At 39.5% G+C, this 23,148-nt stretch overlaps 1 protein-coding gene across 3 annotated transcripts in view; it reads left to right on the top strand.

Moving 5' to 3' along the window:
- The window catches only part of lrmda (leucine rich melanocyte differentiation associated), an 891,213-nt gene that overhangs the window by 103,024 nt on the left and 765,041 nt on the right, over positions 1-23,148 (top strand). The window lies entirely within an intron of this gene.

The raw sequence follows: 23,148 nt of genomic DNA on the forward strand, positions 1-23,148 counted from the left end.
CTGGAGCATCTCTTTGCAAGGCATTGGTTCCAGGACTGCTAAGATTGCCCCATTGTCAAAAAACAGGAGGAAGAATAGGAAGGATTTACAGGATAGTTGGTCGAGCCTGATAGTGGTATTATTAGGAAGAATTCTGAGGGACAGAATATATTTTTATTAGAGAGGAACCATTTTGTCAAGAGTAGTCAGCTTCTATTCGATAAGGGAAGATAGTGTTTGACAAAACTGATCAAATTCTTTGAGGGTATAACATTGAGATTCATACATTTGTTGGACTTTAGTGAGGCATTTCGTAAGGTTGCTCATGGCAGATTAGTCAGAAAAGTAAGAACCCATGCTATCCATGGTAAACTGCCGTGCTGGATCCAAAATTGGCTGAGAGGCAGAGGCAGAGGGTGGAGGCAAAGGGATATTTGTAATTGGGAGTCTGTCCAGTTGGGTTCCACAGGTCATGGTGCTAGGGCCTTCATTGTTTGAGGTGTAAATTAAGGACTTTGAATTAAATGTTAGGAAGTGTGATCAAGAAATTCACAGATGATATGAAAATTGTTAGGGTGGTAAATAGTGAGGAGGGTAGTTGTTAGCTGCAAGAGGATAACAGTGGATTGGCCAGGTAGCAAATGTAATTCAAGCTGGCAACGTGTGTGGAAATGCACTTGGGGAAGGCTAACCAGGCAAGGGATTATGCTATGCATGGTAGAACCTAGGAGAGTGCTGAAGATAAGAGGGATTTTCATGGATTACTGAAGGTGGTAGAGCAAGTGGTTAAGATTGCACGTGGGATATTTACCATTTTTAGCCGAAGATAAAGAATACAGGAGTAAAGAGGTTATACTGGAACTGTATAGAATGCTAGTAATGTGTGCAGTTCCGGTCACCACACTAAAGGAAGCATTTGGTTACACTGGAAAGTAAAGAGGACATTTACTAGGATGCTGTCTGGTCTGGATGTTCTGATGTATAAGGAAGGATTAGATATGCTTTGTTGTCTTCCTTAAGCAGTGAACACTCAGAGGGAACCTGCAGAGATGAATAGGATTATTAAGGGCAGGGATAAGGAGAATGGAAAAGCAATTTTTCTGTCAGTAGAGGGGTCACTAATTAGGAGGCATAGATTTAAGAGGTGTTTGCTTTAAGTCTAAGAAGAAGGAGTTGAGATTGGTTTTTAACCCAAAATGTGGTGAAGTCTGGAACTTACTGCTTGAAGAAATGTTTGAGTCAGAAACTCACAACAGATAAACATTATTTAGATACTCATTTGCATTGCTATAGTATCGAGGGCTCCGGGCCAAGAGCTGGAAAATAGGATTAGAGTAGTCAGACCATTATTTGTCTGATTTGAGCATGATAGGCTGAATGGCCTCCTCCAGCACTATAAACATCTAAGGTTAAGGTGCAAAATTTATGCATTTATTGTGACTGGTGCATGCGTTTTTCATAATATCTGTATGAATTACTAGAATCATGTTTAGAAATGCTTTATCTTTTATTGCTTTTACATGATAGATTCCAGATATTTCCACTTTGAATAATCTTCAAAATGTTGATTACACACACACATCTTTGAAGTAAACTACCAAGTAATATTGGATAAATTATCTTCTGTTAAATGTTGATTTTTAGACGATTAGAGTTTTTCAGTGTGATGGGACAATGAATCAGCAAATATAGCTTTGTTTAATGATTCAGTAACCAGAATTATTAAAATTGAGTTAGTTTGTTAAAGTTTCAAATTAAATAACTGAAAACTATTGGAGTTCACATTTGGTATTAGAATGGAACTTCTTTTTATACATGATATCTGTAGTAACCTTTTCAAGGTCCATGGGAATCACAAATTAATCATCTTGTGGAGTTCATTGAGAATGAGTTCCTTTGGTAATAGGCAATGGCCTATCTCAGCTAGACTCATCACCTGAGCCAATAAGAAAACAGCCCTTATATCTCTGAACGGGTTGACTGGAAAAATAGTTATCTGGATTAGTGGTGCTGGAAGAGCACAGCTGTTCAGGCAGCATCCAAGGAGCTTCGATTAGAGTGGTGCTGGAAAAGCACAGTAGGTCAGGCAGCAACCGAGGAGCAGGAAAATCAACGTTTCAGGCAAAAGTCCTTAATCAAGAATGAAGGTAGGGATACCGCAAAGATTGTTCCCTCCATCACCGACCTAGTCAGGTCCACGTCCTCCAACAACCCCCCACCCCCAGCACCTTCCCCTGCCACCACAGGAGTTGCGAAACCTGCGCCCACACCTCCCCCCTCACCTCCACCCAAGGCCCCAAAGGAGCCTTTCACATCCATCACAGTTTCACCTGCACATCCACCAATGTCATTTATTGTATCCGTTGCTCCCGATGCGGTCTCCTCTACATTGCGAGAAGGTGTCAAGTCTCCCCAGAGTGCTTTAGCGAACATCTCTAGGACACCCGCACAATCAACCCCACCACCCTGTGGCCCAACATTTCAACACCTCCTCCCACTCTGCCATGGACATGCAGGTCCTGGGCCTCCTCCACCACCGCTCCCTCACCACCCAACGCCTGGAGGAGGAACACCTCATCTTCTGCCTCGGAACACTTTAACCCCAGGGCATCAATGTGGACTTCAACAGTTTCCTCATTTCCCCTCACCCCAGTTCTAACCTTCCAGCTCAGCACCATCCTCATGACCTGCCAATCTTCCTTCCCATCTATCTGCCCCACCCTCCTCTGACCTATCATCTTGATCCCCACCCCCATCCACCTATTGTACTCTTTGCTACCTTCTCCCCAGCCCCAACCCCCCCCCCCCCATTATCTCTCCACCTCCAAGGCTCCCTGCCTTCATTCCTGATGAAGGGCTTTTGCCCAAAACGTAGATTTTCCTGCTTCTCGGATGCTGCCTGACTTGCTGTGCTTTTCCAGCACCACTCTAATCTAGACTCTGATTTCCAGCATCTGCAGTCCTCACTTTTGCCTGGAAATGTAGTTACATTTTTTAAAAATTATAAAGCACACTCTAGGAGCTCTTGTAGTGCGGTGGTACTGTCCCTACCAATCAGCCAGGAGACCCAAATTCAAGTCCCACCTGTTCCCGAGGTTGATTGGAAAACCGTTTTTTTTAAAGAAAGCAGACCTGTGCTCTTGATGACTTTTAGAGAGAGAGGGACACCACGGGTAATGCAGTGCTTTACTTCCTCCTCCAACTCCATTTCAATATAGTTCCTTTTCTCTCTCCCTTTTTATATTTTGCATTGCCCTTAGTGGACTTTGAATGAAAATAGTCACTTGACTACATGGTGGTGGTGGTCAGTAGTTAAATAAAATAACAAAAAAAAGTCACATTGATTTTGGTGATGGGAAGGTATGTGATAACACTTCTGGGTAGAAACACAAAAAAAGGACAAAGAAATCAGGACTGATATTGGTGGTAGTTAACTGGGGGGTAAAGGACACAATGGTTTTGGTGTGAAGGTCACTCAGTTGTTTGTGCTAACACTTCTGTGTAGATCAAAAAAAATCACTTGATAGCTGGCATTCTCCATTATGGCCTTTGCTTGTAAATATTTAATTGGCTAGATGTGCAATTATTGGTGGTGGTTAATAGTTAAGAAAGGGGGAAAAAATCAGTTAAGGTGATTTTGGAGGTGGGAAAGTCACTCAATTGTCCATGATAGCACGTCTGGGTCTGAAAAGAAAATAAAGCAGACCCAGGGAACTCTATGATTTGGTGGTAGGAAAGTCATTTGGTTATGTAATAGCCCTTCTGGATACATGACAAAAAGAGGAAAAAAACAGACCCAGTCATTGCCCATAATGAACTTTGCATGTAAACTTCAAAGTGGTGATTGCTGGTGCTGGTCAATAGTTAAAAGTAAAAGATTGGGAGGGGGGGGGGGAAGATTCAAGATGGTGGCGACCCAGCAAGTCTGAGTCTGTAGTGCTCCGCCTAAGACTCTGGCAAAGTGGGGCACCTGCCTTCACCATACCCTTTAAATCATTTAAAATAGCTTTCGCCCAGCATAGTTAGTCATTTTACATCAAACTTGGACAGTTTGGTGTTGTTTTTAAAATGATTAAGGGCAAAAATTCCTGCAGTTCGCAACAGGCAGGGACCTCTTCCCCCACCCCTCCCCCAGCAGCAGAGATGTCCGCGGCCACTTCAGGAGACTTGCCTGCAGAGGTGGGCCTGATCTCCGGGATCAACAAACTTCAGGAGAAGATCAATGCCTCTATTGAGGAGTCCAGGTCCAGGTGGGAGTCGTTCTCGGTCAAGCTGCAAAAGCATGACCGAGAAATCGAAAAACTTGAACAGTGTGTTGGAGAGGCGGAGCAATGGGCCACGGCCTCTGAGACTGCTGCTGAATTGTCCGTGGGCCGGGTCCGTGCTCTCGAGCAGCGAACCTGGACCTTGGAGGAGCACATCGATGACCTCGACAATTGGGGCAGTCGAAAAGATATTCAGTGGCTGGGCCTTCCCAAACGGGAAGAGGAAGGCCAGCTTGTAAAAATCTTTGGATCACTGGAAAAAGCTAAAAAATTCTTGGACTCTCTCTTAAATAGACTGTGGGATTTAAACTGTATGGATAATGATTTTATTTTGCCCCCCCCTTGTTTACCCTGTTTTCCTTCATTTCTTTTCCATTATCTTTCCCTGAGGGTGGGGGTGGGAAGGGGCTTATTCTTTACTCTCTCTTTGGTTTCTTTCTTACAGGTCGTGCGGCTTATTCAATTTGTGTTGGGGTGGGTTTGTTTTGTTCAACCTCTCTCTTTAGAGCAGGGTTTTTGTCTTTTGTCATTTTGCTTAGTTACCCAATACTTGCTGGGATTGTAACTTTGTAGTTTTATATATTTTATATTTTGTATTATGCTTGCTAAATGCGCCTAGGTGTTGGTGTGAGGGGTAAGGGGTGGGCCACTTTGGTTTTATAGAATACTTGAATTTGTCTACTCCATTCTATTAACACCTGGGCCAAGAGCAGGGTCCTAGTTAGGAGAAGTTATGATGGGATTTTTGACAGGTAGTCAAGCTCCCTGGGAGCAAGGGAGAAAGTCTCCTTTCAAATGTATTATGCGTTGTAGTTTTAAATTAAGAATAGTTTTAATTGTGTTGGTGTAAATGTTTTAAAGAGTGTTTGCATTTGTGAATTTTCTATGGTCTTTATTCAAAGGTATTTTGAGTAGTGTTCTTCCTCCTGGGGGGATCTCTGGCTTGCCTGGACGATCATGGCTAGCCATTCGCTTCGGTGGTGCACCTGGAATGTCAAGGGGAGTAATTCACCAATCAAAAGGAAAAAGATATTATCAAGTCTCAAAAAAGAAAGGGTTGACATAGTTCTCTTACAGGAGACACATCTACTTGACAAAGAGCACTTAAAGCTACAACAGGGTGGATGTGATCAAGCTTTTTCTCATCTTTCAGTTCAAAAAGTAGGGGAGTAGTCATTCTCATTCAGAAGAATCTTCCTTTCCAAATCTTAAGCCAGATAAAAGATGAGTCTGGACGATATATACTGATCAAAGCCCTAAGATATGGAGAGGAATATGGAATTTTGAATCTTTATTGCCCCCTGGCACACCCCTTTAAATTTGTAACTGACGCGTTCTCTAAGCTGATGGCCTTTGGGGGCCACCATACAATTATAGGAGGAGATTTTAACTGTATTATGGACCCAGAGACAGATAGGATACCTAAGAGTACTATGGGTATATCTCTTAGATCTAGACAACTGGCGAATCTGAAGAAGGAGCTAGGGCTAGTAAATGTGTGGAGGTGCCTTCACCCCCAGGGTAGAGACTTTACTTTCTACTCTAACTGACACAAGTGCCATACTAGAATTGATATGTTCTTTGCTCCCTCGACCCTTTTGAATTCCATACTGTCTTGCAAAATAGGTAATATAGCTATTTCTGATCATGCAGCATGCAGCAGTATATATGGAAGTCAAGACTAGGGATGATGGGACAGGTCCCCACCATTGGCGTATGGATTCTTTCTTATTGCAGGATAGCAAATTTATAAAATATTTTTCTCAGAAATTCAAAACCTTTTTTGGAAATTAATTCAGGTATGGTCAGTAACCCGATGATGTGGGCGACCACTAAGGCTCATGCGCGAGGTTTGGTCATCTCGTATTCTGTGACCCAGAAAAGACAAAAGGGAGAACAACAGCGCCTGCTCGAGGCTCACTTGAAGGCAGCTGAGACAGTGTATGTTGATAGGCCCTCTATTACTAAGCTACAAAGGATCACAGACCTTAGGGCAGCCTTGAATCCCATACTTACCCAAACAGCAAAGAGGGGAATATTATTTGCAAAGCAGAGGTTATATGAATATGGTGACAAGCCTGGTAATACCTAGCATATCTTGCTAGAAAAAAGAAGGCTCTTCAAGCTATTACATCCATTAGAGAAAGTGCTGGTACTCTGATTTGTAAATCACAGGACTTTGAGGATAGAACTGAGAAGATGGAGTCCTTCTTTAAAAGCTTGGTCTTTCTGGGCTTAACCTCTGAGCAGGTGTCGATCTTGAATGCTCCCCTGACAACCCAGGAATTAGATAGCTTCAGTGTGGCAAAGTGCCTGGAACAGATGGATTCCAGGTTGAGTTTTATAAAGAATTTATAGAGGAACTGGCTGGGCCACTTATGTATAATTACTCACATAGCCAGGGCTGCCTCCCGCCTTCGTTGAGAGAAGCAAATATCTCTCTCATCCTTGAAAAAGGAAAGGTCCCAGAAGGTTGCTTATTATATCAATATTAGACCAATATCCTTGCTAAATATAGATTTTAAAATTCTTTCTAAAATGTTAGCCTTAAGATTGGAGAGGGTCTTACCGTACATCATAAAAGAGGACCAGATGGAGTTTATTAAGGGCCACAGATCAACTAATAATATTAGAAGGGTCTTCAACATAATATAAGCCTGTCAACAGGGAATAATACTGGGGTAAGTGGCCTCCTTGGATGCAGAGAAGGCAGTTGATTGGGTAGAATGGTCATACCTTTTTTATACACTGGAAAGGTTCGGTGTCGGAGAGGTATTTTTAAAATGGGTCTCAGTATTATACAATGACCCCAAAGCAGCTGTTATCACCAATGGTTTAGGTTTGGATAGCTTCAGTGTTGGTAGGGGCTGTCATCAGGGATGTCCTCTCTCACCATTATTATTCATGCTAGTAATCGATCCACTAGCGGAAGCTATATGAAATACCCTAACGTAGCAGTTGCGAGGATTGGTTCGGGTAAACATAAAATCACTCTCTATGCAGATGATGTCCTCTTTTTCTTAAGTGATCCTTTGATATCCGTACCCTGCCTAATTCAAGTGGTCAACCTATTTAGTATATTCTCAGTCTATAAAATCAATTTTATGAAATCAGAGGCCATGCCGTTGGGTGGTCTTGTCTGTATATCTTACTTACCGGACGGATCTTGTTTTCCCTTTCGGTGGTCACTGGAGGGTTTTCTATACTTAGGTATTTTTATCACCCCAGTATTTGGTCAGCTGTATAAAGCCAATTTTGTGTATCTACTAGAGAAAATAAGGCAGGACCTTCAACGCTGGGGAGATTTTCCAATATCCTGGTTACGCAGAGTAGCTTTAGTTAAAATGAATATTCTACTTCGTCTTCGATATCCTATGACAATGCTCCCTCTGATGTTGTCAAGACTGGCGTTCCGTAAGCTCCACGCTGGCTTTGTTCCTTTATTTGGAGTCATAGACGGCCCCTTATCAAATTAGAAAAGCTGCAGCTTCCACAGGCAAGGGGGTGGGGGAGTCTGGACTTTCCAGGCTTTAGGAGGTAACAGTTTAGCTCTTTATTATCTGATGTAGCTGATTGGGTCTCTTGTGACCCACCATGAATTTGGTTAGATATTGAGACCTCCCAAGCAAAGTGTCCCTCATCAATCTTTTATTTATGGATAAGATGAAAGCTATTATGGACTACTGCAAAAACCCTATTGTCTTAAATACAATTTAAAGCCTGGAGGATAATGTGACAAGATGAGGGTAACCTGCAAAAAACTTCCCCTTATACTCCTATAGTGGGAGCATCGGGATTTCAGCCAGGGCTGACAGATGCTACATTTAAAGCTTGGCAGTCCAGAGGTATCTCTTGCTTGGGGGACCTGTTCGATGGGGAGTTGCACCAGAAGTTTGGATTACCTAACAGGGACCTTTCTCGGTATTTTCAAATATGAGATTATCTACAGAAGAGGACCACATTGATAGGCAACCCCTACAAATCGGATAGGGAAAGAAGAATGCTATGGCCGATGGGGCCGCCCTCGGTCAGTACTCTTTATCACTCATTATATAATGAGGTATCGAAAGACGTGGAAGATTATTTAAAACATTGAACCAAGAATTGAGGTTAGAAATCTCTTTAGAAATGTGGGAGGACATCTGGGCAAATGCCAGAAAGATGTAGTAGAACTCAGGCTATTCAATTAAAGATAGTCCACAGGGCTCATATAGCACCTGAACGACTCGCAAAATTTAAGGTAGGAGCATCCCCAATGTGTCCTAAATGCAAAATAGAAGTTGGCACTCTCACGCATTGTCTATGGACATGCCATGAGATCCACAGGTATTGGGATAGAGTAGCGAATGCCTTGATAGAGATCTTGGATACGGAGATTAGATTAGATCCAGTGTCTCTACTCTTGGACTTTTCAGATTTTCCTTCCCTGGATGTGCATGGGAGGAAACTATTTTTCATTCTCTCCTTTTGTGCAAGGAAAAATATTTTAGTGAATTGGGCAGCTGAAGGCCCTCCAGGACTTTCAAATTGGCATAGGTTAATCATGGAATATATCCCCCTTAACTTCCTCACAAATATGGTGCACCAAAAAACTGAATTATTCTATAAAATAAGGCAGCCCTTTTTGAACTATATCGATGCAGATGTTTTGGCCATATTGACCAGGGCTTTTGTCTGGCTGTGGTAATGGTTCTGGCTGGTCCAGGGACCCCCGGGAGGAGGAATCCTATATAAATACAGGTTTCATTATGAATTGATGTGTATCTATTTTGAGCATGTGATTAGTTATTTAATTATTCTGTTGTTTATTGCTAGTAATGTATGATATCCCATTTTATGTTTTGGCTGTTTGTCGGACAGAATAGTAGTTGGAGTTTTCTCTTTTTTTTTGTTATGGTTATTATTTATTTCTTTTCTTTTTCTTATTTATTTAATTTTATATTGGTGTTTATACATGTTCATATTAGTTTTGTAATTTTGTAAAAAAACTTTAAAAATTTCATTTTTTCAATTAAAAATACCTATTTTTTTAAAAAATTGTAAAATGGGGGAAAAGTAGTGTCTCCACCTCTGAGCCACAAGGCCTGGTTTCAAGTTCCACCTGCTCTAGAGGTGCGTAATAACATCTCTGAACAGATTGATTAGAAAATAATAAAGCAGAATCAGCAAAAAAAAAAGTTAGTGATTTGGTGATGGGGAAGTTGTTCAATTGTGCGTAATGTTTCCAAATATAATTTTAAAAAAGCAGATCCAGAGATGTGTTTGCAGAACTGTCTGTTCCAGGCTGGGACTAGTTTATTTATGCCACAACAAATAGCTCTATTTTGTTGTTCAACACAAAACAATGCTCTTTTCCAGTTGGGTTTCCTGAGATATTAAATATCTCCGTTTAGTGCTGCTACATTGTTGGGAATTTTCCTTTCGCTGTAGCTAGTGTGAAACTAATTTTAATCTTCCATTCATTAAGTAAATTCAATATCACATTTATAACGTAACTATTTATCACAGTGTTAGTTGCACATATGCAACATATCATGAAATCTACAGGCCCTGAAATAAAGGAAATTGATTCAAGCTATCCCAAGAAAGATGCTATGATTTTCAAATGTTCTCTAAACTTTCATTGACTGTGTGGTCCCGTGTGCTGTACTGGGAGCAGATTCATCCATGAAGAATGTATATTCATTTAGAACTATTTTGAGAATGTCCAGCATTTATTGAAGAGGGTTATTCACCTAATGATTCCAGGCTGGATTTGATCTTCTGTTCTCAAAATTTCATCTGGTATGTTAATTGAAGAATGGTGGAAGATACATAGTTTGCAATTAGTAAAACTTAAAAATAGGAAAGGAAATGGTGGATTTAAAAAAAAATGTCACTAGAGGATGAGAATAAACACTGAACCATAAAAGGAAGCAATAAATTAGAGTAATGTAACTCGAGGAAAGATGAGAGTTTCATTTGATGTAATTGCATTTAAAGTAGTTTTCAATTGTATGATCATTTGAAATTCATGCTTGTTCTGGTTCCTTCGAACTATTTTTATTTAACATTTCACATTTAATTTTATTGAAGTATTTGGGATATTTGGATTTTTGTACTTGGCTCTTTTTTTTTGCTTTAATCTAAATTTGACTGGAGGAGTGTGCACATGGCAATATAAAATTTGAATGTGTGATCAAATTTATGATGTTTGAAATTAATCTTGTGAAAAAAAAAGTTATCATGCTTTTGGAGGCCACAGATACTTAAATTCTGTTTTGTACAAATAATTTTTTATTTGATTCTCTCTAATACAAGGAACACTTCATATTCAGAATATAAATATTCCTGATGTGTAGATATTTGCCAATGTAAAATATAAACTTTTTTTTTGTTTTTGTACTGAAGTTTTGCTTCATTTGTCATTCCACTTCAATGAAAGTGGATGTGTTTGGCTTTAAATGAAAGCATCATGAGAGCTCTTGGGAAGCAGTTATTGATTTTCACATTTCTGTGCTATATAAATAAATCTATTTAATCAGGGCAACTGCGACAAATGTTGTGCTTAATCAAATATTTAGAAGGAATATGACAGTTTAGTTATAGGGCAGAGTGATACAACTGTGACAACTAAGATAGCACCAATCTATATTGGACAGTACTGTTGGTACGTACAAACGTTTATTCCACGTCGTCTTGGTTACTCACAACACGACTTCTCAAATTAACCAAAACTGTTAGATGAGGGTCAATAAAGATTATTCTTAAGAGTTCTATTCTATATTGTCTATTTTGAGGACTTCTAAAGTCCCTCTCTACTCTCTTTTTTGGGGGTGTGTGAATGTGGGTGTTACATTGACAGGACTTCATTGTTCCATATATAAAAAAACTCCTTAATGTAAAATGCTCAATGTTGAGAATTATTGTCTGAACTGTGGGCTAAAAGCCTCCTCTTATTTTATCCATCAGCTAAGATCTTATGGAGTCATCACAAATACCGTGTTCCTTGACCCCATGATTGATTCCACAATTTCTTCAACATATTATTTCTTGAATTTTGAAGCTTATTTTTTTATTTATGCCTAGATCTATTCATGAATCCTGTTAATAATCTTTTTTGTAATTGCTATGCAGTGCAACTATTTTTATTTATTAGCAAACTATTGAACCATAGTGGTTTACTATTTCTGCATGCTAATTAACTTTTGCATTCTTGTGAGCATCTTTCTGAGCATGGTTAAATGAAAAGTCTTAACACCACTTTCTACTGTGTATTTACTCCTTTTACCCAGCTTTGACCCCTGTATGAGCTAACTACGATTGTCTGAAAAAGCATTGTTCCATGAACATTCATTTCCAGCAAAGGAAAACATACATTTTCTAGTATAGTAAAACTTGCAATACACTGGATGACTAGAATATATGTTTATTCCAAGCATATTTCTAATTTCTAAAAGGCTCCCTAATTTGAGAGAAGAATTTCTTTCAACTTTTCATTTTTGGCCTTCCATTAACTGTGTCGGTTCAACTTATTGATCTAGTGGTTTATTTTGCACATTAGTAAAATACCACTGCTGTTAGGATTATCAGATCCAGGCATTTAGCAATTAGCACCACCACTGGCATTGATCTTGCCCAGGGATGTTGGTTGATGTGCAAGTTACTTTGTATTATAGGTGGTCTCCTAATTGTATGTACTGCTAAGTTTGAGTATTAACTTGTTGCATCTTATTGAGGCATTCTGGGAATCTTTCAATGATGGATCTCCAGTTAAGGGATAGTGTGGAATTGGATATCCAAATCTTCCCTTGGTAACAAGGGCCTCTTGTTGTAGGGCAATTTTCAATTGTATGTGGCTTATGTTAGAATTTTCAAGCTGATACTCATTATACTCTCCAACTGGGCAGGCCATTTCAGTATAACAGGCAATCGCATCTTTCCTGAGAATACAGCATGTCCTAATGCAATTAAATTGTTGTCAAGATGGCGCAGTAGGGTTCCTGAGCTTGGGGTTGTGCACTTTGACCACTTTTGTCCTTTTTCTTTTCTTTTGTATTTTTTCTTTCTTCTGAGATTATGTTTGAATCCCATAACTGAAACATAAGAAAAGTTATCAGTGGTGTATCAGCAATAATGTGGACTTGAAATATCCTTTGTTTATTGTTTATTCAAATAAGTTACTTAATTTTGCTCTGAAGGAATTTAATAAAGTAGTGATACATGTTTCTACACATGTCCCGATATCCTAGGAATTCTGTAAGTATAAGAAGGTCTCACTAAAAGTTTGTTAGTACAATGATAATATTGCTCTAGGTCATCATTTTGGTTTGTCTCATCTTGAGTGCAAGTTCTTCTATTCTGGAACAATGGACTGAAGGTTGGTGATTCTTCTGGGCAAAATAACTAAGTGATGGAAGGTGTCACCAACAGTGCTATCAAACAGCACTAACCCACTCACTGATGCTCAGTTTGGGTTCAGTTATGGAACTCAGTTCTTTCGTCTTCTGAGCTCTGGCATAGGTCCTTTTGCTTTTTTATGAGATTGTGCAAGGTAGAATCAAGGTAATTCAACATTTTTTATTCATCCATCCTGAAAAAAATTTAAGTTCTGCTCTTCCCACATTCAGTTCTAAATTTTTGTCATTTTTACTGTGTCTGGAAACCCATTTCCTATTTTGATCATTCTCTGTGAAGAATCCCTTATTGATATCAGTCCTAAATATTCTTTTTGATTTTAACACGAGCCTCCTTAATTGCCACAATTTGCTCTGAAATACTGTTCAGGATTTAATAAGTTTATTTGTTTGCACATGTGACAGCACATCAAGCAATTTGTTGGCCCTGAGGCATCTTGGAATATCCTGAACCACAAGGTGGTTTCCTTTTCTTTCATCCTTTCCTGCTTCTTTGATCGCTTTACTCTTTTTTTTTAAGAATGCCAGAATCTTTACAGCATCATCCTCATTGATGTATTTTATAACTTTTAAATGTATTCTATTGATTATTGGGATGTTGAAATATTGGTACTTGTTGCTAGAAGTAATGAAATTATAAGTATGTATTGTCTTGATTGTGATAAAAATAGCCTAATTGAGAATTTGCATTTGAATAGGTAATATGTAAATGTTAATATTGCTTGTTTTATGTGGTCATAATTTTGACGTTGATCTGACTAAATTATTTGTGGAGATTTATTACCTATCCAGAATTGCCCAGAAGGCAGTTCAGTGTCAGCCTACATTGCTGTAGGTCTTTCAGCTTCACATGTAAGCCAGACCAGGTCATGATGGTAGTTTCCTTCCCTAAAGGACATTTAGTGCACCAGTTGGGTTTTTCTGACAATCTGCAATAGTTTCATAGTCATCATTAGACTCTTAGTTCCAGATATTTATTGAATTCAAATTGCACTCTCTGCCATTGGCAAGATTCAAATCCAGGCCCCCAAAACATTACCAAGGTCTCTGGATTAATAGTTTAGGAATAATATCTCTGTGCCATTGCCTCCCTCAATGTTTTAATAATCAAGTAGGTTGCGATAAAAAATTGCTATTAATTGTTGCAAAGTTTCTTTTAAAAATTGCATTGAGATGTTTACTTTCTTTTAATGTTTGGACTTTGCAGTTGTAATGATAATGACACCATCATTTTGCTGTCGTGTTGGGAAACTGACAGCAAATTCTCTGTGGTCAACTCTGAAATTCAAAAATTGCAAGCAGTGATTTCCAGCTCCTCCACGCTTTGCACTATTGATGACCTTAGAGATAAAAATGAATCAATCACTAATTTGATTGCTTGCACTTTTAAAACTATTATTTTCTCACTGTAAACACTCTTGAGAAAATTGTCTAGTTGGATTATATTTGAGTTTTTAATGTTTACTGAAGTCATAATTCCTTCTGAATACCTATCTACCTAGAAAAGCTAGTCTATTTGTATAATATCAAATTCTCCCATTCTATAATTAAAAATATATTTCATAGACTTTTAAAATAAACTTGACCCACAACTCCCGCTGCTGAAGTCATTTTGCATACTGTTCTGAAATATGCAATGATTTAATTATGGCTGTCTTCTATGACCCGCCAAAAGAACTATTGCTATTGCACGCTAAGTATTTCCCTCTTATTAACCTACTGATGCTTGAATCCCTTTATGGCCTGTTTTTGTGATCTCTTTCAGCTTAACAATTCTATTAGATATCTGGCCTCATGTTAACTCTTGTTTTGCTGAAACTAGAGGGCGTTGGTTTCAGTGAGAGGGGGAAAAGTTTAAAGGGATTTTAAAGATTTCATACAGGCTGGTGTGTATATTAAATGAACTGCCAGACGAAGTGGTAGGGGCAAGTATATTTATAACATTTTAAAAGACATGTGGACAGATACTTGGATAGGAAAGGTTTAGAGTGATTTGGGCCAAATACAGACTCGTTCAGTTCAGGAATACTGGTTGGTATGGATAAGTTGGGCGAAAGGGCCTTTTCCATTGTGTATGATTCCTTAAGTTATGCCTTTTAATCTCTGAAATTCCCTTCAATTTCTTCTCTTTTTTTTTCACCTCTCTCTGATCCTTTAATGTACCTGAGTCTTCCTGTGTCCAGTATCCTCAGCCATTTTGAGATGACATAGAAAATGAAGATTTGCATTATGAAGGTGAAAACCTCAGGAAGGAACAAAGAAGTATCCTCTGCTCAGCTCAGTTTACAGATTGAATATACTTAAGTGTATGCATTCTTGGCACCAACGTCATGAAGGATTGGGGTGATTATGGAGCTTTGTCTCTCTTCTTCGTTGCTTAATTTCTCACCAGCATTCGTGATCAGATCTGGCAGGACTATAGAATGTTTATCTAATCCACTGGCTATGTGATCACTTAGCCCTTACTACTGCATGCATATAAATTCTGGTTTTTAGCTTCACCAGGCTGATGCTTCATTTTCAGATTTGCTTGGTGCTGGTATTCCCATCATGCGTTTAAATATTCTTCATTGAGCTCGAGTTTTCAATGCCCCTTGAAAGTCTCTCAGACGAGATGTTAAACCAAGACCTTGCCTGTTCCTTCAGGTTTAAACCAAGGATTCCACAGCACAGTTTATAGAGCAAGGGAATTATGTTCTTTTAATTTTTGTCCCTCTACCATCTGCTTGTTAGCTTTCAGTGGCAATGTGATCAAGGACAGCTAGGTCCTTTTAGGCATCAACATTTGCTAACTCTTGTCTCTTACCATATAAGAAACTAAGTGATGATCTCTCACAATATGGATTAGTATTGTATCTGCTATGTTCTTGCCCACTGTCTGTCTAAACGTCTTTGGAGCCTCTGCATTATCCTCACAACACACACTTCCACCTAGTTTTCGTCATGCCCAAACTTGAATATATTACGTTTAGTCCACATGTGATACAGGTTGTAAACAGCTGGAGCTCAAATACTGACCATTGTAGTCCCTCACTAGTTACAGCATTCCAACCTGAGAATAACCCATTTATTTGTAGTAATGTTTTGGTGTAACAATTTGATTTTGAGGAATATGTAGAAGGTAATTGTAGAGGGTTTCAGAAGAAATGCTGTGTTTTTATCTGAATTTTCAATTGCTTTCAGAAACTTAACAATGAGCATTTTAAGGTACTTGGAGTTTTGCTTTTTCAAGAAGGATTAAATTGAAGATGGGAGGAAGGATTCCAGTGTATAAAATTTTCAGCAATAGTCGAAAACGGCACTTTTTGATCCCAAAAGTTCAGTAACAAAATTTCACTTTCTTCCTGATAAGTTTGCGCTAAGTTCTTGTGTACGTGTTCCTAAGTATATATGATGGAGATAGTCCAGTGTTTGACAAATTGTAGCAGAAATATTCCCCATGTGACATGAACTTTGCATACAACTATCTGGCCAGTGGAATTAAAATGCTTAATTATTGCTTTAGCAGCCAGTTTCTTTGAGTAACTTGGGAATCTGAATCCAGAAGTGTTTTTTAATTGTTTATGGCTTAAATTCTTGTGTCCTATTTTGTATCAAGCAATGGCACAAATACAGTTTAGGAAGCATAAATGTGTTTGATTTAATGTAGATGTTTCCAACATTGAAGGAAGCCATTCAGCCCATTCTGCTGGTGCTCATTACCAAACTGACTGTAGATCTACAGGCAAAATGGATCTAGTGGTTTCCCAACTTCATTGCTTGCATATGTTATGTATTGAAAGCTTGAAACAGTGTGAAGTCTTACAAAATAAATGTTAGAGCCTAATTCCAACTTGACAAAGTTGTGGCTTCATGTTGAGAAAATAAATCTTAGATTGGAGCCAAGTGGTAATTAGTTTCATAACTTTTGTGAATAGTTTGTTTTTAAATAGGTAATGGATTCACAACAGCTTGCTTTTAATGCAGAAACTTATTAATAAGTGTTAATAGTATTGTTAAAATAGCAACACTATGGTGTTTTCACAATATCAACAGCAAGATGATGCATATTTATTCACTGATTCATCCCATTTAAGATCACTCAATATCACATGCATCTCGTCAAAGAAAATCTATGAGCCATCAATATTTACCATGTTGAAATCAGGAGTTTTGAGGAAGGAAATGAGACCACATGAAGCACCATGTGGATAACTTACAAGTGTTTTCTATTTTCAGTTGTCAGTTTTCAGAAAACTGGCAAATAATAATCCATGACTTACACATAAGGAAATCCTTCAGTTAAAGACTAACCATGTGAAATGGTAATGAAAGGTTACTATGTTAGCACTCTTTCCCCACCCCCAACTTTTGTTCATTAACAGCAATCATGCTGTGTACAGTGCAGTTGCTTTTATCACAGTCATATAAGACTGTCAGCTTCTGAAGTCTTATATTGACTCTGTGGCTTGTCGACATTATATTTCTTCAAGTCTAGAACCAGTAATGTACTGCCTTTACAAAGAAAATCAGTGAGAAAGTTGCTGGAGTGCTGTTAGTATCTGCTTTTTAATCCTGGTCTGTTTAATGTTGTCTCATGACATTCTGGGCCAGACATCATTTTAATGGTATGTGTGGTGATAAAGCCAATAAACTGCCAGAATGATTGATAATCTGAGCATTATAGCAATATGACTTTCCTGTCCTTCTCCATGCCTGAAATGATGGTTTCCAAATTGAATTCCTACATAGTGTAGAGTATATTTGCTGGATATACACAATGCACAGCTTTCTGTTTTGGGGATAGTTGGTGGGGAATGTATGTGCTTGAATAAATAATTTTGAATAAAGTAATTTTTACAGCATAAACTACTTATTTTGCAAAACTTAACTGTGCTGCTTGTAACTTTTAAATTGAGTGACTTTAATGCAATTTCTTTCTGTTGCTTTTCTTTCTTTGTTTTTCTATGTACTTTCTATTTTAAGCTTCATATATCTTTGGGGACACCATCCAGTTGGTACAAAATAATTTATTATGACAATGTGAGAAAAGACCTGTTATAATTAAGACAAAGCATTTTTGTTTCGAAAGTCAACCTGTATTGTTTTTGGCTTTTAACTTTTTCTGTCATTTCTGGTTGCTGTCAGTGAACGTGCTTCATATATCTATACGAGAGTGAGCCAAAACTCAGCAGCTAATCTAATTAGTTTTTGAGTTGTGATGATTGCCAAAACCAGGCTTGACATGCAACTAAAACACTTGTATTGATTCCTAATTCAATGTTAAAAAGACAAAATAGATGGGCAAGTACATCCTGAACCAGGATTATTCTTTGCCTTTTCTTATTTTCTTTTCAAACCAGGCAGTTTGTTCAATTTGTTCCATTTTCAATAGTAGACTTCATAAATGAGTTTGTTCCCATTTAGCAACAAATAAACTTGTAATTTATGATTTTTTTTTGTCATTAAAGCTTTAAAGATACGGAGAGTGAGATTGTATGAACGCTTAGCATCCACATACTAATGTATCACTCTGCATTTTTAATGGTGGCATTAACCCATTAATTTTAAATAGGCCCTTGCTTCCAGTAAATGAAGATAATTTCATGCAGAACTGTAAAGCATTCATTTTGTAACCTTTGTCTCAATTATTTTCAGGCCTAAATCTGCTTCAATTTAACACATTTTATTTATAATGGATTTCAAGGAAGAGGTCCCAAATCAGCTGCATTGATGGGGTCTGCAGTTGATTTTGAGGTTGAAAGAAATGTTTGAAAATGTCTTAACTGTCTCGCTGATGGTGGCAACAAATCCAATTCTAACTCTTTTAAGCCAAAACCGCTTTGGAATGCTATTTCTCAAAATATAATATAGCCATGTTTTGGTTCAGATCTAACCAAGACCAGAACAGACAGTGTGCTGGTTTCTGTCTGAATTGGCTAGCAACAGGCTTCAGTGCAGCGATGAACTGTTGCTATGATTATTTTCTACATCTGTTCCACAGAGGCTTTGAATGGCAACATGATATATTGTATTCTGGGATGATACATGTTTGTATAAAATTTTTATTTTAGTGAAGCATGCATGATTGTCAAATCATCACAAAGGAGTTTACTTAATTTGTATATTATCTATCACTAATGTAACAATGTAGTATAACAATCTGATTTACTATCACTGCTCAATTTCTGTAATATTCTGACGTTGAGCCAGTAGTAGACAAACTTCTCTTGGAATATCCACATTAGTAGGCTGAGATAAAAGAAATGGAAATTGTTGCAGGAGAAGAAAACTGAAATACCTTAACATGGAAGGGGAGTCTTAGGTTCTTTTTAAATCTTTCCCCTCTTAGCTTAAACCTATGCGCTCTAGCTTTGGACTCCCCTACCCTGGGAAAAAGATCCTCGCTATTCACCTTATCCATGCCCCTCATGCTAACCCTCTATAATGTCACTCTTTAGCCTCCAACACTCGAGAAAAACACCGCAGTCTATTCAGTCTCTCCTTATAGCTTAAACCTTCCAACGCCAGCAAGATTATTATAATCTTTTCTGAACCCTTTCAAATTTAACAAAATCCTTCCTATAACAAGGAGACCAAAATTGGAGGCAGTATTCCAAAAGTGGCCTGATCAATGTTCTGGGTAAAAACAGTGACTGCAGATGCTGGAAACCAGATTTTGGATTAGTGGTGCTGGAAGAGCACAGCAGTTCAGACAGCATCCAAGGGGCAGCAAAATCGACGTTTCGAGCAAAAGCCCTTCAAGAGGAATAAAGGCAGAGAGCCTGAAGCGTGGAGAGATAAGCGAGAGGAGGGTGGGGAGAAAGTAGCATAGAGTACAATAGGGGAGTGGGGGAGGGGATGAAGGTGATAGGTGAGGGAGGAGAGGATGGAGTGGATAGATGGAAAAGGAGATAGGCAGGTAGGACAAGTCCGGACAAGTCATGGGGACAGTGCTGAGCTGGAAGTTTGGAACTAGGGTGAGGTGGGGGAAGGTGAAATGAGGAAACTGTTGAAGTCCACATTGATGCCCTGGGGTTGAAGTGTTCCGAGGCGGAAGATGAGGCGTTCTTCCTCCAGGTGTCAGGTCGTGAGGGATCGGCGGCGAAGGAGGCCCAGGACGTACATGTCCTCGGCAGAGTGGGAGGGGGAGTTGAAATGTTGGGCCACGGGGCGGTGTGGTTGATTGGTGCGGGTGTCCTGGTGACGTTCCCTAAAGCGCTCTGCTAGGAGGCGCCCAGTCTCCCCAATGTAGAGGAGACCGCATCGGGAGCAACGATACAATAAATGATATTGGTGGATGTGCAAGTAAAACTTTGATGGATGTGGAAGGCTCCTTTAGGGCCTTGGATAGAGGTGAGGGAGGAGGTGTGGGCGCAGGTTTTACAGTTCCTGCGGTGGCAGGGGAAAGTGCCAGGATGGGAGGGTCGGTTGTAGGGGGGCATGGACCTGACCAGGTAGTGACGGAGGGAACGGTCTTTGTGGAAGGCGGAAAGGAGTGGGGAGGGAAATATATTCCTGGTGGTGGGGTCTTTTTGGAGGTGGCGGAAATGTCGGCGGATGATTTGGTTTATGCGAAGGTTGGTAGGGTGGAAGGTGAACATCAGGGGCGTTCTGTCCTTGTTACGGTTGGAGGGGTGGGGTCTGAGGGCGGAGGTGCGGGATGTAGACGAGATGCGTTGGAGGGCATCTTTAACCATGTGGGAAGGGAAATTGCGGTCTCTAAAGAAGGTTGCCATCTGGCGTGTTCTGTGGTGGGACTGGTCCTCCTGGGAGCAGATATGGCAGAGGTGGAGGAATTGGGAATACTGGATGGCATTTTTGCAGGAGGTGGGGTGGGAAGAGGTGTAATCCAGGTAGCTGTGGGAGTCGGTGGGTTTGTAAAATCTGAACACGCTTCCCTACAGCCCACCCTCCCATCCTGGCACTTTCCCCTGCCACCGCAGGAACTGTGAAACTTGCGCCCACACCTCCTCCCTCACCTCTATCCAAGGCCCTAAAGGAGCCTTCCACATCCATCAAAGTTTTACTTACACATCCACTAATATCATTTATTGTATCCGTTGCTCCCGATGCGGTCTCCTCTACATTGGGGAGACTGGGCGCCTCCTAGCAGAGCACTTTAGGGAACATCACCGGGACACCTGCACCAATCAACCTCACCGCCCCGTGGCCCAATATTTCAACTCCCCCTCCCACTCTGCCGAGGACATGGAGGTCCTGGGCCGCCTCTGCCGCCGCTCCCTCACCACCAGACGCCTGGAGGAAGAACGCCTCATCTTCCGCCTCGGAACACTTCAACCCCAGGGCATCAATGTGGACTTCAACAGTTTCCTCATTTCACCTTCCCCCACCTCACCCTAGTTCTAAACTTCCAGCTCAGCACTGTCCTCATGACTTGTCTGGACTTGTCCTACCTGCCTATCTACTTTTCCACCTATCCACCCCACCCTCTTCTCCCTGACCCCCCACTCACCCATTGTGCTCTATGGTACTTTCTCCCCACCCCCACCCTCCTCTAGCTTATCTCTCCACGCTTCAGGCTCACTGCCTTTATTCCTGATGAAGGGATTTTGCCCGAAATGTCGATTTCGCTGGCCCTTGGATTTTGCCTGAACTGCTGTGCTCTTCCCGCACCACTAATCCTGATCAATGTTCTGTACAGCCACAACATGACCTCCCAACTCCTATGCTCAATGTACTGACCAATAAAGGCGAGCATTCCAAATGCCTCCTTCACTATCCTGTCACTTTTAACCAGCACCCTGAGGTCTCTTTCTCCTGTCTTCCATTCATTCGCAATGTCTGATTTTCATTTTGCACATGCATTATCAATTTCTGATTTGAAAACATTTTTAACTTTTCCACACGTATCGCCAGACTTGTAAGGTTTGACTGTCCTTTCGCAGGAAGATCTTGTTGTCAAATGCCAGCTTGCCCAAAATGCAGAGATTTTAGAATGGGTCTCACTCCACTCCAAATGTTTGTCTCGTTCTTGGCTAAGCTTGCACAAATTCGTCTATAGTGGAGTTTCTTATGCACATCGTTGTATTAGATTTGTTATTCTGCCAATTGGAATGGCCGATAATTTCAACGTGACCAGAATTTTGTATTATGAAAAGTTGACTCATTGCAATTTTGCTGTACTGCATGGTTTGTCTTTAACATTAAATTTTTGCTTAAGCTATTTTTAAGTCTTGCGACTGGAGATGAAGTACAGACTCTGTTTGCATCTAATTGATTCTGTTAATAGTTAGCTAACCTTGTAACTTAATTCAATCTAATCTTTATTTATTCTGACCCAATTGCTATAGTTGAGCACAAAAATCACTACATTGGAGGACTGAATTGTCAGAGGTGCCACCTTTTGGTTGAAATATTGACTTAGACCCTCGGTGCCCTTTCAGGTTGATGAAAAAATATTCACACTCTGACTTACGAAGCTTGGTGAAGTTCTCCTTAGTGCACTAACCAATGTTTATTGCTTTTAAGCAATGGCAGAAACAGGTTATTTAGTATTTTATTTCATTGCTATTTATGAGATCTTGCCGTGCCCAAGTAGGTTGTAATATTACAATACTTCCTGTGTGATTCAATTTCAAGAAAATATATTTTAGAGTTCTGAAGTCATGGAAGGTGCTACATAATTGCAAATTGATGGTTCTTAGCATTGTTTTGGAATGAATGAGACATTTTTATCTTTTTTTGAAGGAAGTAAAAATACTCAAAAAGGAGTGCCCCACTTGCAAATGGGCTCCATTTGTGAGTCTGCTCGCAAGTCAATGTTACATGAATCAGATCACATGCAGGACAATACAAAGCAGCGATTCATAAGTACATGAAATGTCATTATCTCAGATTTTTAAAATGATGCCCGTGTATGCAAATTCATTCATGAGTACAAGTGTTTCAAAGTTGTAATCAGGGACTCCCTATACAATTTTACATATAGCAGTACTAAAATTACAAGCTACCATCAGCAATAATATGTGATTGGCTTTATGTACTACTTAAGGTCTTCTAAATACAATGCCTTAATATTTCTAAATAAAATGATTAGTTTATATTAAAATATTTGAGAGCCAGTATTGCAGTGTGACCAGTTTCCCCCTCTTCTGGCTGTCCACATGATAGAGTTGGTATAATCCTTCCATAACATCATGTTTTTTTTAAATTGACTCAGATTTGGATAAATTATTTGATATGTTTAGAATGTATGACTAGTGTGTTATGCTTAGTGTAAGCAGCAAAATTAGGCCCCAGTTTGATCTGGTATTTCATTATTTCCATTATAACTGAATTAAATGATGTTGCAGAATCTTTTTTTCTTGTACAAATGAAGAGACAATGTCTTGTGAAATACTTCTACACAACATGAAACTGCTGTCATGCAGTATTTGGGCTTCATGAAGAGTACATAGAACATTACAATGCAGTACAGGCCCTTCAGCCCTCGATGTTACACTGACCTAAGAAACCAATCTGGAGCCCATCTAACCTACACTATTCCATTTTCACCCACATATCTG

This window comes from Chiloscyllium punctatum, chromosome 13 (genome assembly GCF_047496795.1).
Source record: "Chiloscyllium punctatum isolate Juve2018m chromosome 13, sChiPun1.3, whole genome shotgun sequence".
Lineage (NCBI taxonomy): Eukaryota > Metazoa > Chordata > Chondrichthyes > Orectolobiformes > Hemiscylliidae > Chiloscyllium > Chiloscyllium punctatum.